The 14,296-nt window shown below is 36.3% G+C and overlaps 1 long non-coding RNA gene across 1 annotated transcript; it reads right to left on the bottom strand.

Moving 5' to 3' along the window:
• Window positions 1-6,133: 6,133 nt before the first annotated feature.
• LOC138894964 (uncharacterized) lies at window positions 6,134-9,512 on the bottom strand. Its single transcript, XR_011409157.1, has 2 exons — window positions 8,956-9,512; window positions 6,134-6,371 (listed from the first exon to the last, which is right to left on the bottom strand). It is a non-coding gene; the product is annotated as an uncharacterized lncRNA (long non-coding RNA).
• Between the last annotated feature and the right edge of the window lie 4,784 nt (window positions 9,513-14,296).

Here is a 14,296-nt window from a genome sequence, read left to right as displayed (position 1 = left end):
TAGCTCCCTCGTAGTTCATCTGCGGCATCACGAACCATCGACGCACAACTGATACCAAGTGCGCAATGTCATACACGAGTGGATACAAAGGAATATGAGATATAGGTTTCAAGCAAAAATCAATACCGCACGATAAGGAATGAAAGAAGTGATATTGTTCCTAAACTTCTTAGCCTCTGAGAGATAAGTACAGACATCTCCGTACCGATCCTTCAGACTCTACTAAGTTTGCTCATGACTCGTGAGACCTATGTAACCTAGTGCTCTGATACCAACTGTCACAATCCGAAATTTCCCACCGATAGGACCATGATGGCGCCTAACATTTCATTTGCTAGGCAAGCCAACGTTAGAAAATCGTTAGACCAATTCCTTATTTCCATTCAGTAAATAACAATAAATAACTAAGATGAAATATAAGAGGTGCAAAATTTTATAAAACTGTATTAATTACTACCACCCGGATCTGGAGTCACAATTCACGAGCATTCTAGAATTTATTACAAGTAATAGTCTGGAAGAAATACAACTGTCTGAATGAAAGAAAATAATAGTGACATAAAAAGTAGACGAGGACTTCAAGGTCTGTGAACACCGACAGATCTACCTTGAGTCTCCGGACAATGGACCAATAGCAAAATCTCGATCAACCCGAGTCGGTATCAAAATCTGCACAAAAAGTGCAGAGTGCAGTATCAGTACAACCAACCCCGTGTACTGGTAAGTGTCGAGCCTAACCTCGACGAAGTAGTGACGAGGCTAAGGCAAGGCACCTATGAATCAAATTTGTGTATATACAAATAACAGAAATGAAGAACTAGACAGGAAATATCGGGAGGGGAACATACTGAGGGGAATACGAGATAAAGAACTATAACCGAATGATCACCGGAGCAGTCAATATACCATGAATCAACAAGAATAGTGAATACAGTAAGGAAAAATGCACGCATCACCCTTCGTGCTTTTACTCTCAATCTCACCATAAAATAAATAGAAACGACACGGCATCACCCTTCGTGCATTAACTCTCATATCATGGCACGGCATCACCCTTCGTGCATTAACACTCACAATATGGCACGGCATCACCCTTCGTACATTAACACTCATAATATGGCACGGCATCACCCTTCGTGCATTAACACTCTCCCTTACCATAATGCAATGCATAAATATCAACAGGGAGATAGAATAACGAGTACAAACCTTACTTTAACATTTGGTTCCATAACATCAATCTCAACTTTGAAATAAAAACTCAATTATCACCAGAAAATCTGTAAACATGATAAGAACGATAAATTGAACAACACTAGTATAATACATCGCAATTAGGCATAGGAATGAGACAATATAAGAAAACTGAGAAACATGGAAAACAGGTAAATTGGCGGCGCATAAGTACTCGTCACCTCACATATACGCCGCTCACATGAATTTCACTTAGCAAATAATCTAAGGTTCCTAATTCCCTCAAGTCAGGGTTAGACACAACATTTACCTCGCTCTGAAGGCCACTTAATTCTCAATCACAACTTTTTCTTTGGAATTCACCTCCTAAGCACTCTTATCTGTTCAAAAATGAATCAATAATATCAAATATTGCTTAAGAAATCAATTATGTTGCATAAATTAAATTCCCCAAATTTTCCTCCAAAAATTTAAAAAACCGAACCCGGGCCCACTTGGTCAAAACTCAAGGTTCGGACCAAAATCCTTTTACACATTCACCCCTGAGCCCAAATATGTAATTAGTTTTGGAATCCGACCTCAAATTGAGGTCTAAATCCCCAAATTTCCAAAATCCTTAGTTTCTACCCAAAACCCCTAATTCTACATGAAAACCTTAGATTTTAGGTTGAAATCTTGTAAAATGTAGTGAAAGATTGAAAGAAACTAGTTTCGAATCACTTACCTATGATTTGGGGAAGAAATGGTCTTTGGAAAATCGCCTCTTGTGTTTTAGGTCCTGAAAATTTGGGAAATGAATGAAAATTCCCGTCCAAAAGCCATTTTGATCAGATGCAGATGTCGCATTTGCGACCTGAGCTTCGCAAATGCGAAGGAGTCATCGCAAATGCGAAGCCCTTCACACTTCTGCTGCCTTCGCAAATGTGAAGATAAGTTCGCAAATGCGACCTTGAATCTTCGCAAATGCAACTAAATGATCGCATTTGCGATCACTGCCCTTCCCCGACTCCCTTCGCAAATGCGAAAACTATTGGCCCAGCTTCTCTTCACATTTGCGATGAGAAACTCGCAAATGCGAACCTCTCAGAGGTCGCAATTGCGATGCCTGATCTCGCAAATGCGAGATCAAAGGCCCGCAATAATATTAGATGCACCAGCAGTGTTTTCCAAGCCAAATCTCACTCCGTAGCATATCCAAAACTCACCCGAACCCTCGGGGCTCTAAACCAAAGGTACACACAAGTCTAAAAACATCATAAGGACTTGAGCGCACGATCAAATCGCCAAAATAACACCTAGAACTACGAATTTAGCAACAAATCAAATGAAATTCTCAAAAACACTTTAAAATTCATATATTCTCAACTGGACGTCTGAATCACGTCAAATCAACTCCGTTTCTCACCAAATTTTACAGACAAGTCTTAAATATCATAATAAACTTGTACCGGGCTCCAGAACCAGAATACGAACCCGACACTAACAATGTTAAACATCAATCAATTCTTAAAAATAATTAATTTTCAGACTTTTAATTTTTCATCAAAAATTCATAACTTGAGCTAGGGACCTCCGAATTCGATTCTGGGCATATGCCCAGGTCCCATAATTCGATACGGACCCATCGAGACCGTCAAAATACGGATCCGGGCCCATTTACCAAAAATATAGACCGGAGTCAACTAAAATCAACTTTTAAGGTATAAATTCTTATTTTCATCAATTTTCAACATAAAAGCTTTCCGGAAACCTGCTCGGACTGCGCACGTAAATCGAGAATGGTAAAATTGAGATTTTTAAGGCTTAAGAGTGTAGATTCAAGTTCTAAAACATAAAATGACCTTTTGGGTCATCACATAAAGTCTTGGACATACTGTATAGTAAATTGGATAATTGTTGGTATATATTTAATTATCTAATTGCCATACCTCAAATCACTATTATTGAACTTGTTTTTATATGACAAATTGATGTAATTATTACTTGTATAGTTATGTGATTTCCGTGAGTTTGATGGTTTGATATTTCTTGGAATTTGATTTTATTATGAATTTTTCCTATGCAAATAATTAATTAAGCAAGCTTAAGAAGAAATGTTAATATAATTATTTAAATTTGGATTAATGAATGTGTACCCTATGTTGATTATTTTTCTATCTCTATTGATTGTTTCTGAGTGTTATATACATTGTGTGGAGCCTTAGGCTATTTGTTGTGTAATTAATTGATTTTGATATATCTTTGGAATTTGGGTGTGGCCATTGGGCAAATTGTGATATGAATTGATTTTTTATTATGTTGCCGTATTAATTTTTTGTGTAAATTGTTTTGTTGTTCTAGTTATTATTTTGAGGAGATAAGGGTGGCATTTCACCGTTGATATTATGTGGATATAAGGGTGGCATTTCACTGTTGTTGTGTTTGTTGTAATATTGTCTGGGCGGAGCGATAAGGGTGGCTATAGGAGCGATAAGGGTGGCAATAGGAGCGATAAGGGTGGCTATTGATATTGTCTGGGCGGAGCGATAAGGGTGGCTATTGTGAGGGACGATATGTGATGATGTAGGGTTGTGGTGTTGATAATTTTTATATGATGTTGTGATTTGTTTGTGTTTATTTTTATACCTTATGCAATTTGTTTTGTTTTTGGTAAATTGATAACAATTTGATTTATGTTGAAATTGAGAGCATGTGGCCATTGCCAGGCAGATTATAAAATGAAATGTGGGCACGAGGTGCTGTGATGAAATAATAATGATAATTGGCACGTGAATTATCCGTGCAGTTGTGATATGAAATGAGGGCACGAGGTGCCGGAAAAATATGATGATTTAATTATGGGCATGAGGTGCCGTGGAAATATGAAAATGGGCTGAGACCCTTATTTTTATGATTATGAAATGAGGTGTCACATGATGATTTTCTAATTGAAAGAATTATATTCAAAATATTTGTTTGGGAGAATTTTTATTCAAAACGAATTATATGAAAGAATTGTATTTGAAAGATATTTATTTGAGAAAATTATATTTGAAAAGATTTATTGAAAGAGTTATATTTGAAAAATAATTATTTGAGAAAACTACATTTGAAAGAGAGTTATTTGGAAGAATTATATGTGAAGGATATTTATTTGAAAAATTTGAATTAATTGGGCGTACATGTATTTATTAATTGTTGAGTGATATTTATGGTATTCTTGTTGTCTTGCTGCGCATATCACTGGTTGTTTTGTCCTGCCCTTATTGCTATCTGTTTCCTAGTATTTTGTGTATTATATTGCACAGGTTATTAAACTAGTGAGTGTCTTGACTGTACCTCGTCTCTACTCCATTGGGGTTAGTCTTGATACTTACTAGGTACCGACCGTGGTGTACTCATACTACACTTCTACACATTTTGTACAGAGTCAGGTATTGGAGATATCAGACTTGAGTAGAGTTAAAGCGAGATCGTAAAGATTCAAGGTAGAGCTGCTTGGTCGTCGCAGTCCCTTGGAGTCTTTTCATTTTATTGTACTGTTAATTTGTAATCAAACAGTATTGTATAATCGGTCCTCGTGATCATTCCATGTATTCAGTTAGAGTTCGTGACTCAGTACTATCAGTCTTGGGAGGTTGTATATTGTAATTATTTCCGTAGTTAGTTTCTCAAAAAAAAATGGCTTCAAAAGGTAATTAAAATCGGCTTACCTAGTCTTAGAGACTAGGTGTCATCACGACGCTTGTGGTGGAATTTTGGGTCGTGACAGCCCCTCCAGAGTCTGACATACTAGCAGTGAGCGTAGGTACCTACTGAGTGCAAGTGCCGAGTGATTGAGAGTGTTGAGTGATTGGGAGGTGCTGAGTGATTGAAAGTGTTGAGTGATTGGGAGGTGCCGAGTGATTGAGTGTGATGAGTGAGGTTGAATACTCCGAGTGCATGAGCACATGAGTTTATCACTGTGGTGCATTACATTTGACATGCATACTTGGTATGTAGACATGGAGATTTCCTCATGTTGTACGGTATTTTGAAATTTATGACTTCACATGCACATTGACATGTAGGCATAGAGATGTACTTTCCTCATACTATCCGATAATGAAACATCTTATCTGTTGTTGAAAGTTTTTGGAAAAAATAATAATTTTTCTGATGTACTCATATTTTGGTAATTTCAGCGAAAGATTTGGGTTTTACTGTTATACCTGAAAAGCATGCCTATTTTCATAATTATGAACGAGCTGAGCATCATATCTTTGAGTATTACTTGTACTGTTTTCATTATATTGTTACGATTTATTCTTGGCTATTGGTGTTGCACTCCAACCACTGTCCAAACTCGTCACTGCTTTCAACTTAAGGTTAGGTTTGTTAATTATTGAGTGCATGGGGTCGGTTATACTCATACTACACTTCTACACCTTGCATGCAAATTTTGGATGTTGATGCTGCTGTGTATGGCTGGAGCTGGCATTGAAAATGAACTTGCGTTCCGGTTACAAGTGCTTCTTGTTCATGGTAGCTTTAGATTTATAAAAAAAAATATTTATATATATTTCGAACAAATGGTGTATTTATTTCATACTAGCTTTGTAAACTCTAAATATTAGAAACTCATGATTTGTATTACCAATCCTTGGGATTTTTGTATAAAAGTTTAGTTATATTATCATTATTTCTCTAAGTATATCTCATCTAAAATTAGATTATTGTTAAATTGGCTTACTTAGCGGGTTGGGATAGGTGCTATCACGACTAGTTGAATTTTGAGCTATGACAATGAGACGTCCTCTTCAAGAGCACCGTAAACATAAGAGGGCCCTCTCTTATGAAACCCTCACGGTAAAGGGTTGGTTCTGGAAGAGTTTATGCCCGAAACCCAAATGCTATCGGGGAAAAATACACCTGAAGCCTTGCCTAATTTGACGCAAAAAGAATAAATTTTGTGCAATGCTTAATCAAAAAGGATTTTTATTTATTAAACGTTCCAACCAGCATAAGTACAAAAATACAAAAGGAAAAAAATAAAGGAAAAGAAAGCAAAAGGCTAAACTACATCGCCACAAGAACTCAGAGGAAGAGAATTATCTGCGCCCCCTAGAGAAGTAGACGGATCTGCCGCCGGCTCAGGATCTTGGCCATCGTTATTTTCTTCAAGTTCCTCCTCGGTTCCTGAGAACTCGGAACTGAAACTAGAAGAATCAGTTGCATCAGGCTGAGCCGTTTTGGCGATCTCATCGTTAATATCACTAGTAATTATACACTAGTAACAAACTTAAAATACCGTAATTTTTTCGTACAAGTAAAGTGTTATAAACAACATACATTTGAGTCATATAATATGTTAGTCCATAATATGGATCTATTAAAACCAAATAGTCTATCGTAATGTATAGGAATATATGTAATATCAAGAAATTTCAAGAAATTTTTAATTCCCTCATTATTTATTTCGATAAGAGGCATGAATCTCACTTTTCAGGATTGGATGGCTAAGATTATGGCCAAGTCTTGACAAAAGACTTCACTTAGTCCCATTTTATCCAAAAGAAGAGAAGAACTTATTCTTGAAGCTAAGTTTAATAAGACATAACAGTATAAAGGCTTTATTTTTCCTTTTAGCCCGCGCCAGAAATTATTTATATTTGGCAGTCGAAAAAATATATAAAATTTGTATAATTTTTTATATAACATACAAAATGTATATATACAAAAAATATATAAATAATATATATTTTTCAACTATTATTTTGATAACGGCTATACAGTACCATTTTCCCTAGTATATAAATCTTGAAAAATCTCATTTACCCGGGAATCTATTTAAAGACCCCATTCCACAAAAGGATTAATCGGTCATTTGCAATCTGACAAAGAACAAAAATTTAACAAAGGACTCTTCTTTTAGAGGTCCTGTAAATATGATGAGATCATTTTCGATGGTTACTAACGTTTTTCTTTTTTGGTTGCAACTTAAAAGATCTGCTGAGAAAGTTGCAGTAGCATTTGCGGAAAATTGAAAGAATAATAGAGTAACTAAGCGTTAAAGAATTTGGCATTCCATTTTCAAAGACAACCAAGGAAAAATTATATTCTATACTTTCCTTTTCGATTTTATCCTTCGTATATGAGGATCGATCATAATAGCATAATTGCTCCGGTGGAACTTTCTTAAAGGAAGACTTATCACCTAACACTTTTGAAAGAGTGGCATATTGAATTTTTTATGTTACTACTTTAATTGCCACGATCATGTAACATTTCCATTCATTAGGACGGAATGTTTTCTTGTTAAATGTTACAGTGATTCCACAATTTTTCGAAGAACACGACCTTTGAGAACATAAATAGTAATCGTTATTGGTAGTTTTGTAAATTAAAAATAAAGAGCAACTAAAACCTTATTAGCTAGGTAACCAACTATAAATGTGAAAAAAATATAGTTTGACAATATTTTAACCATTTAAAATTTTGAAATAACACCAACATGGGATTCTCTAGCATTTATCTCAGGGTCAGTGGCAGAGAACCCAATTACACCAAAACAAAGGTACGGAGTTCAACCAGTGTAGCGCAATAGCAGACTAATATTACTGAGTAAGCATGTTCATCTCTAACATTTTTAAAGTTTTAGATGATACAATTCCAGAGTTTAAAGTTGACTACAATATATATATATATATATATATATAAGCATGTGTTTGATCAGTAACGTAAAACTGTAAATAAAGTAAGTTTGTACAATATAATGATCACCACATATCCACTTTCTAATTATTACTTTGTAAGGGAAGACGAAGACCAAAGAAGAAGCCCTCATTCATAATTATTCACGCCTTTTTATTTTTTCCCTCGCGGTTATACAGTTATAAGGTTCTTAACAATGTTAACAAATATATAAAAGAAACTGAGCGAAAAAACAGAAACAACAACTATCACTATACAGTGATAGTTAGGAATGTACAAATCGAACCGGGAAATCGCATCAAATCGAAAAATCAAACCAAATCGATTAAAAAATTCGATGAGGTTTGGTTTGATTTGATTTGGTTTGATATTGAATAAAAAGAAATGCGAATCAAATCGACATATAAATATATAATATATATATGTACTTTTAAGACTTTATATAGAATTTTCTTTAAAAAATGTCTAGAAATATTTGAGATTCTCTTATGGGATGTAATATTTAATAGAATATGAAGTGCTCCATTTTTATTAACTTTAAATAGTATTATATTGTGTGATCGCTTTCTTATCAAGTATTATTGAAATACGTCATCTCTTTGTTTTTTCATATTCATATGTCAAGATCTATTATATTCTTATGTCTTTATCGAATTTGAAGTGTTATTTCGATAATTAAAAATTAAATAGAACATATCATATTTAGGTATCATACTGATTTTTATGTTTAGTTCTTAAATTCAGTTAATTTTGAAAGTGTTCATCAACGAAAATTTATTGTCAGACAACTAAAAATATAACTATCATGTGTTACGAAGAAAATTCTCTCATAAGAATATTTTAATAGATCATATGTTTGTCAATTTTTTAATTTTTTATTAAACATATACTATTTACTTATAAAAAATTTAACAAAGTAAGATTGACATATTATTCATGTAACAAAAAAATCCGACAAAATCGAACCAATCCAAACCGATATAGTTGGTTTGATTTGGTTTTAATAAAAAACCGAACTAACCCGGTATATGTATACCCCGGTGATAGTCATTATTCAAAAGCCAGTTGAAGGAAATGAAAATGTCTTACTTGGTTGGGTTCAGATGAATTCCAATCTTTCCACGACTCAACTTGATCAGTTGTTGTTGAGGCTGGTCTCTGCAGGCATGAAATGTTGCTACTTGCTATTGGAAGACTACATAAATTTTGGGAGTTGAAGGCTTACCGTTAAGCCTTATAAGTAAAAAGAAGTACTGTTTGCTATTGGTGCTTTCACTTCCATTAATTCCTTCATAACAATCTTGGGCGAGGCTTCTGGCACTGGCAGTGGAGATTTGGAGGAGAATAGTAGAGTTCTCCGTTCTTCATTGTACAGTATCAAACATATACTAGTAAATATATAGTACCAACAATCTTGCGTGCGGCTTCTAGGACTGACGTGCGTTGCTTAGTCTGTCTCTGCGTACTTCAGGAACCTCTGTAGTATCTGCGTCAATTTACTTGATTACCAAATCTCATAGAATACAACATGGTCAAGTAATATATAACGAGTAAGCATATTGATGAACTATAAAATTAAATTAAATGTTTAGTGCTTATGTAAAATGGAAAGAATGGAATTGCAGTAACCGATTATCACATTTATGAATCAGAGAATGGAAGGAGCAAGGCGTAACCACATCTATGGATAAAATTTAAGTTAACAAAGAGAAAGGTTTGGTTGGTTTTTCTTGTTAGAAACTGCTAGGCTTCTTTATTATCATTATGATGGAAGAAACCGTTAAACTTATTCAACAAGCGTCTTTTCAATGAAGATGTTTGATTTTTGGTACTTAATTAATGAGGTAACAACAACAACAACAACAAGACCCAATGTAACCCACAAGTGGGATGTGTGGAGGGTAGTATATATGCATACCTTACCCCTACCTTCAAGAAGGTAGAGAAGTTGTTTCCGAAAGACCATCGGCTTAGGAAAGATAAAAGGAAGGGCAGCATCAATCACACCAGTTATAAAACTGAAACAAAAATACAAAGATACAAAACTAAAATTGAGTATCGTAATCAGAAGACCGAAACGAAAGTAATGACAAGTAATCACATAAATCAAAGAATACGAAAGTACATAAATAACGCTAACTCATATACTAAAGCTACTGTTACAGACAAGGACAACGCTAGGCGACCTATTCTAACCATTTACCTTTATTTTTAACCTCCACATCTTCCTATCCATGGTCATATCCTCGGTGAGCTAGAGCAACACCATATCTTGCCTAATCACCTCTCCCCAATACTTCTTCGGCCTACATCTACCTCTCTTTAGGCCCTCCAGGGCCAACCTCTCACACCTCCTCACTGGTGCATGTGCGTCTCTCCTCTTCACATGTCTGAACCATCTAAGCCTCCCTTCCGGCATCTTGTCCTCTATAGGGGCCACGCCCACCTTATCCCGAATAACTTTATTTCTAATTCTATCCAGCATGGTATGCCCACACATACATCTAAGCCACTTTCATCTTTTGGACACGGGAGTTCTTGACTGGCCAACACTCAGACCCATATAACATAGTCGGTCTGACCATCGCTCAATAAAACTTATTTTTATGTTTAGGTGGCACATTCTTATCATACAAAATATCTGAAGTGAGCCTCCATCTTATCCATCCCTCCCCAATACGATGTGTAACATCCTCGTCGATCTCCTCATTCCCTTGTATAACTGACCCAAGGTATTTAAAACTCTCTCTCCTAGGGATGACTTGAGAATCAAACCTCACTCCTTCGTTCCCACCCTGAGTCGTCCCACTAAACTCTCACTCCAAGTACTTTGTCTTGGTCCTGCTTAACTTGAAACCTTTAGATTCTAGGGTCTGCTTCCAAATCTCTGACCTCCCATTAACACTGCCTTGCGTCTCGTCAATCGGAACAATGTCATCTACAAATAACATGCACCACAGCAGCTCTCTTTGTATATGGCGCGTCAGCGCGTTGATCGCCAAGGCAAATAGAAATGGCCTGAGGGTCGACCCTGTCACGACCCAAATTTTAACTAGTCGTGATGGCACCTAACCTCACCTGCTAGGTAAGACAAATAACACAATCTGATTCAATTAATAATTAACTGACTATAATACACTCCCCAAGGACTGGTAGTACAAATCATGAGCTTCTAAGAATAGAATTTACAAAGCTGATATGAAGTAAATATATCTTCTGTTTGAAAAATACATAAACAGAGTTTTTATAATCTAAGGCTACCATAAACAAGAGGCAGCTACCATAAGAACGCAAGTACATCTTCAAATCCGGCAACCATCGAGCACAGCAACAACAAAAACCAATATTTGCACGCAATGTGCAGAAGTATAGTATCAGTACAACCGACCCCATGTAATGAGAAAGTAACAAACCTAACCTTAGGTTGAAAGTAGTGACGAGCTTTTACCAAGGTCGGGTCCAAAACCAATAGTCCACCACAGTCCATAACAACGTAAAGCAAATAGTACAAGAAGTAATTCAGAGGAAAATGCTCAACTAAATCATAATTTCCAAAAATAGTTCTTCCTTTCAAGTACATCAGTGAAACCCAAAATCGTTTACCGAAGTTACCAAAAATGTGAATAAGTTTGAAAACAATAATTTTCTCAAAATTCTTTCAATAATAAATAAGATGTTTCATTTTCTTTCCACATAGCCAGTGAAAAAAATGCATCAATATGCCCATATGCCAATATATATGAGAAGTCATGAATGACGTGATACCGTACATCATGAGGAAAATACATCTCTATGCATGTATGTCAAGTGTGCATGTCAATGCGATGCACCTCAGTGATAAAACTATATGCATACTCTCAGAGTATCATTTTACTCAGTCCTCCCAGTCACTCAATCCTCTCAGTCACTCAATCCTCCCAGTCACTCAATCCTCACAGTCAACCAGTCCTCACAGTCACTCAATCCTCACAGTCACTCATGCCTCACAGACACTCAATCCTCCCAAGTCACTCGACACTCACGCTCGGTACTCGCACTCAGCAGGTACATGCGCTCACTGGGGGTGTACAGACTCCGGAGGGGATCCTTCAGCCCAAGCGCTATAACAAGCCAATCATGGCATAAATCAGTTACTCATGCTGTGGCGTGCAGCCCGATCCCATAAATAATTATATATATATATATATATATATATATATATATATATATATATATATATAAAGCCAATATGGCCTGTTGCGGCGTGCAGCCCGATCCCATAATCATCCTCACAATCAGGCCCTCGGCCTCACTCAGTCATCAATCTCTCCAGTCTCTCGGGCTCACAATGTTATGAAAATCAGCCCAAAAATGATGATATGATGAATCAATAAATAGCAACAGAGACAGAGAGATGATATGAAATGAATGCACATGACTGAGTTTTAAAATTTCAATTTAATCAAATTCAACAACAATATGACCTCTGTGGGTCTCAATAATACCGGCATATAGCCTCAACATGATTTTAACATGATTCTCAGATCAATAGCTCTAGTACGTAGAGATTTCCATGATTTCAGATAAGTTCAGGTAACTACACAGTACCACAGGAATAACAGAATTACAGTTCACACGGTGCACGCCCACACGCCCGTCACCTAGCATCTGCGTCACCTCAACACCAAACATATAACACGTATAATTCAGGGTTTATACCCTCAGCTCCAAGATTAGAAGAGTTACTTACCTCGAACAAGCCAAATTCAATACCGAGCAAGTTGTACAATACTCCAAAAATTCCATTCCGTGCATATCAACCTCTATACGCCTTCCTATCTCCTGAATTCAAGCCAAATGACACGTATCTATTCAAACAATGTGCAAATTAATCACAACTTACTCTAATGCTTACAATTTAACAATTTACAAAAATTTCCAACTCCGCTCTAAAAATTGACAGTGGGGCCCACATCTTGGAATCCAACGAAACTCACAAAATCCGAACACCCGTTCCGATACGAGTCCAACCATACAAAAATTATCAAATTCCGACATCGGATTGACCTTCAAATCTTCATTTTACATTTTTGGAAGATTTTATAAAAATCTGATTTTTCTTCCATAAATTCACGGATTCATGATGTAAATGAATATGGAATCGTGAAATATAATCAATATAGGATAAGGAACACTTATCCCAATATTTTCCCGTGAAAATCGCCTAAACGGAGCTCCCCAACTTTGTTTTTTGTCAAAAATGGATGAAAACCCCCGTTTATAGGGCCTTAGCTATTTCGGACGCCACATGTAGCATGGGGCGCTGCCTGTGGCGCAGTTTCCAGTATCCCAAAATTCCCAGCGCCAGCGCTAGTACCCCACGCTACCCTGGGCGCTCGCGGCGACGGAAAATTGTTTCCGACACGGAAATAAACATAACTCTCTCATACGATGTCCGAATTCAACGATTCTTTTTGCTATGGCTCCGTAATTTCAATAAGGATATAATTATTTAATCAAAACTGAATTTGGAGCTCATTTTCTTAATGTAATACCACATATTCTTGAAGAATCGACGTCGAATATTCTAGGTTCGATGCCGAAACATAGCAAATCAATCCGGAATGAACTCAAAATTTGTGTACAAGTCATAAATGACATAACAAAGCTATTCCAATTTCCAAAATATGATTCCGAGCTCGATATCAGAAAGTCAACTCCCCGATTAAATTTTCAAACTTTAAATTTTCTATTTTCGCCATTTCAAGCCGAATTTAACTACGAACTTCAAAATGAATATCCGGACGCACTCTTAAGTCCAAAATCACCATACGGGGCTGTTGGAACCATCAAAATTCCATTCTGGAGCCGTTTGCACAAAAGTCAAACTCCGATCAACCCTTTTCATTTAAACTTCCAATATGAAATTCATTCTTCCGAACTAATCCCGAAATACCTAAAAAATCAAAACCTACGATTCACACACGTCATAATACATCATATGAAGCTATTCAAGACTTCAAATAGTATAAAGGAGAGTAATTACTCAAAACGACAAGTCGGGTCATTACATTCTCCCCCACTTAAACATACGTTCGTCCTCGAACGTGCCAAGAGTTGTTTGCAAGCCATCAAATCACTATTAATCTTCCCACGCACATACTCGTGGGTGGTCCCAAGTCACCCTATTCCATATAGGCTTGACAACACAACACAATTGAAGGTCATTACTCTAACCTTAGTCCGTAAAACTTAGAGCCCAATTTCCAACATCCTGAATTTCTTACAAGACCCGAGTCTCACATCTACATACTATATAAGTTTGAACAAGTTGTATCAAGCCATAACCATGACCCCAGATATAGTTACATAACATACTACATAACTCGCATACTCGCAACACCATTTCCGATCACAGTAACTACTCAAACCAACATGGTACTAGTATTAA

The sequence above is a fragment of the Nicotiana tomentosiformis genome, chromosome 6 (genome assembly GCF_000390325.3).
Source record: "Nicotiana tomentosiformis chromosome 6, ASM39032v3, whole genome shotgun sequence".
Lineage (NCBI taxonomy): Eukaryota > Viridiplantae > Streptophyta > Magnoliopsida > Solanales > Solanaceae > Nicotiana > Nicotiana tomentosiformis.
The sequence above is the reverse complement of the archived record's forward strand: the minus strand, read 5'-3'. Positions and strand labels throughout refer to the sequence as shown.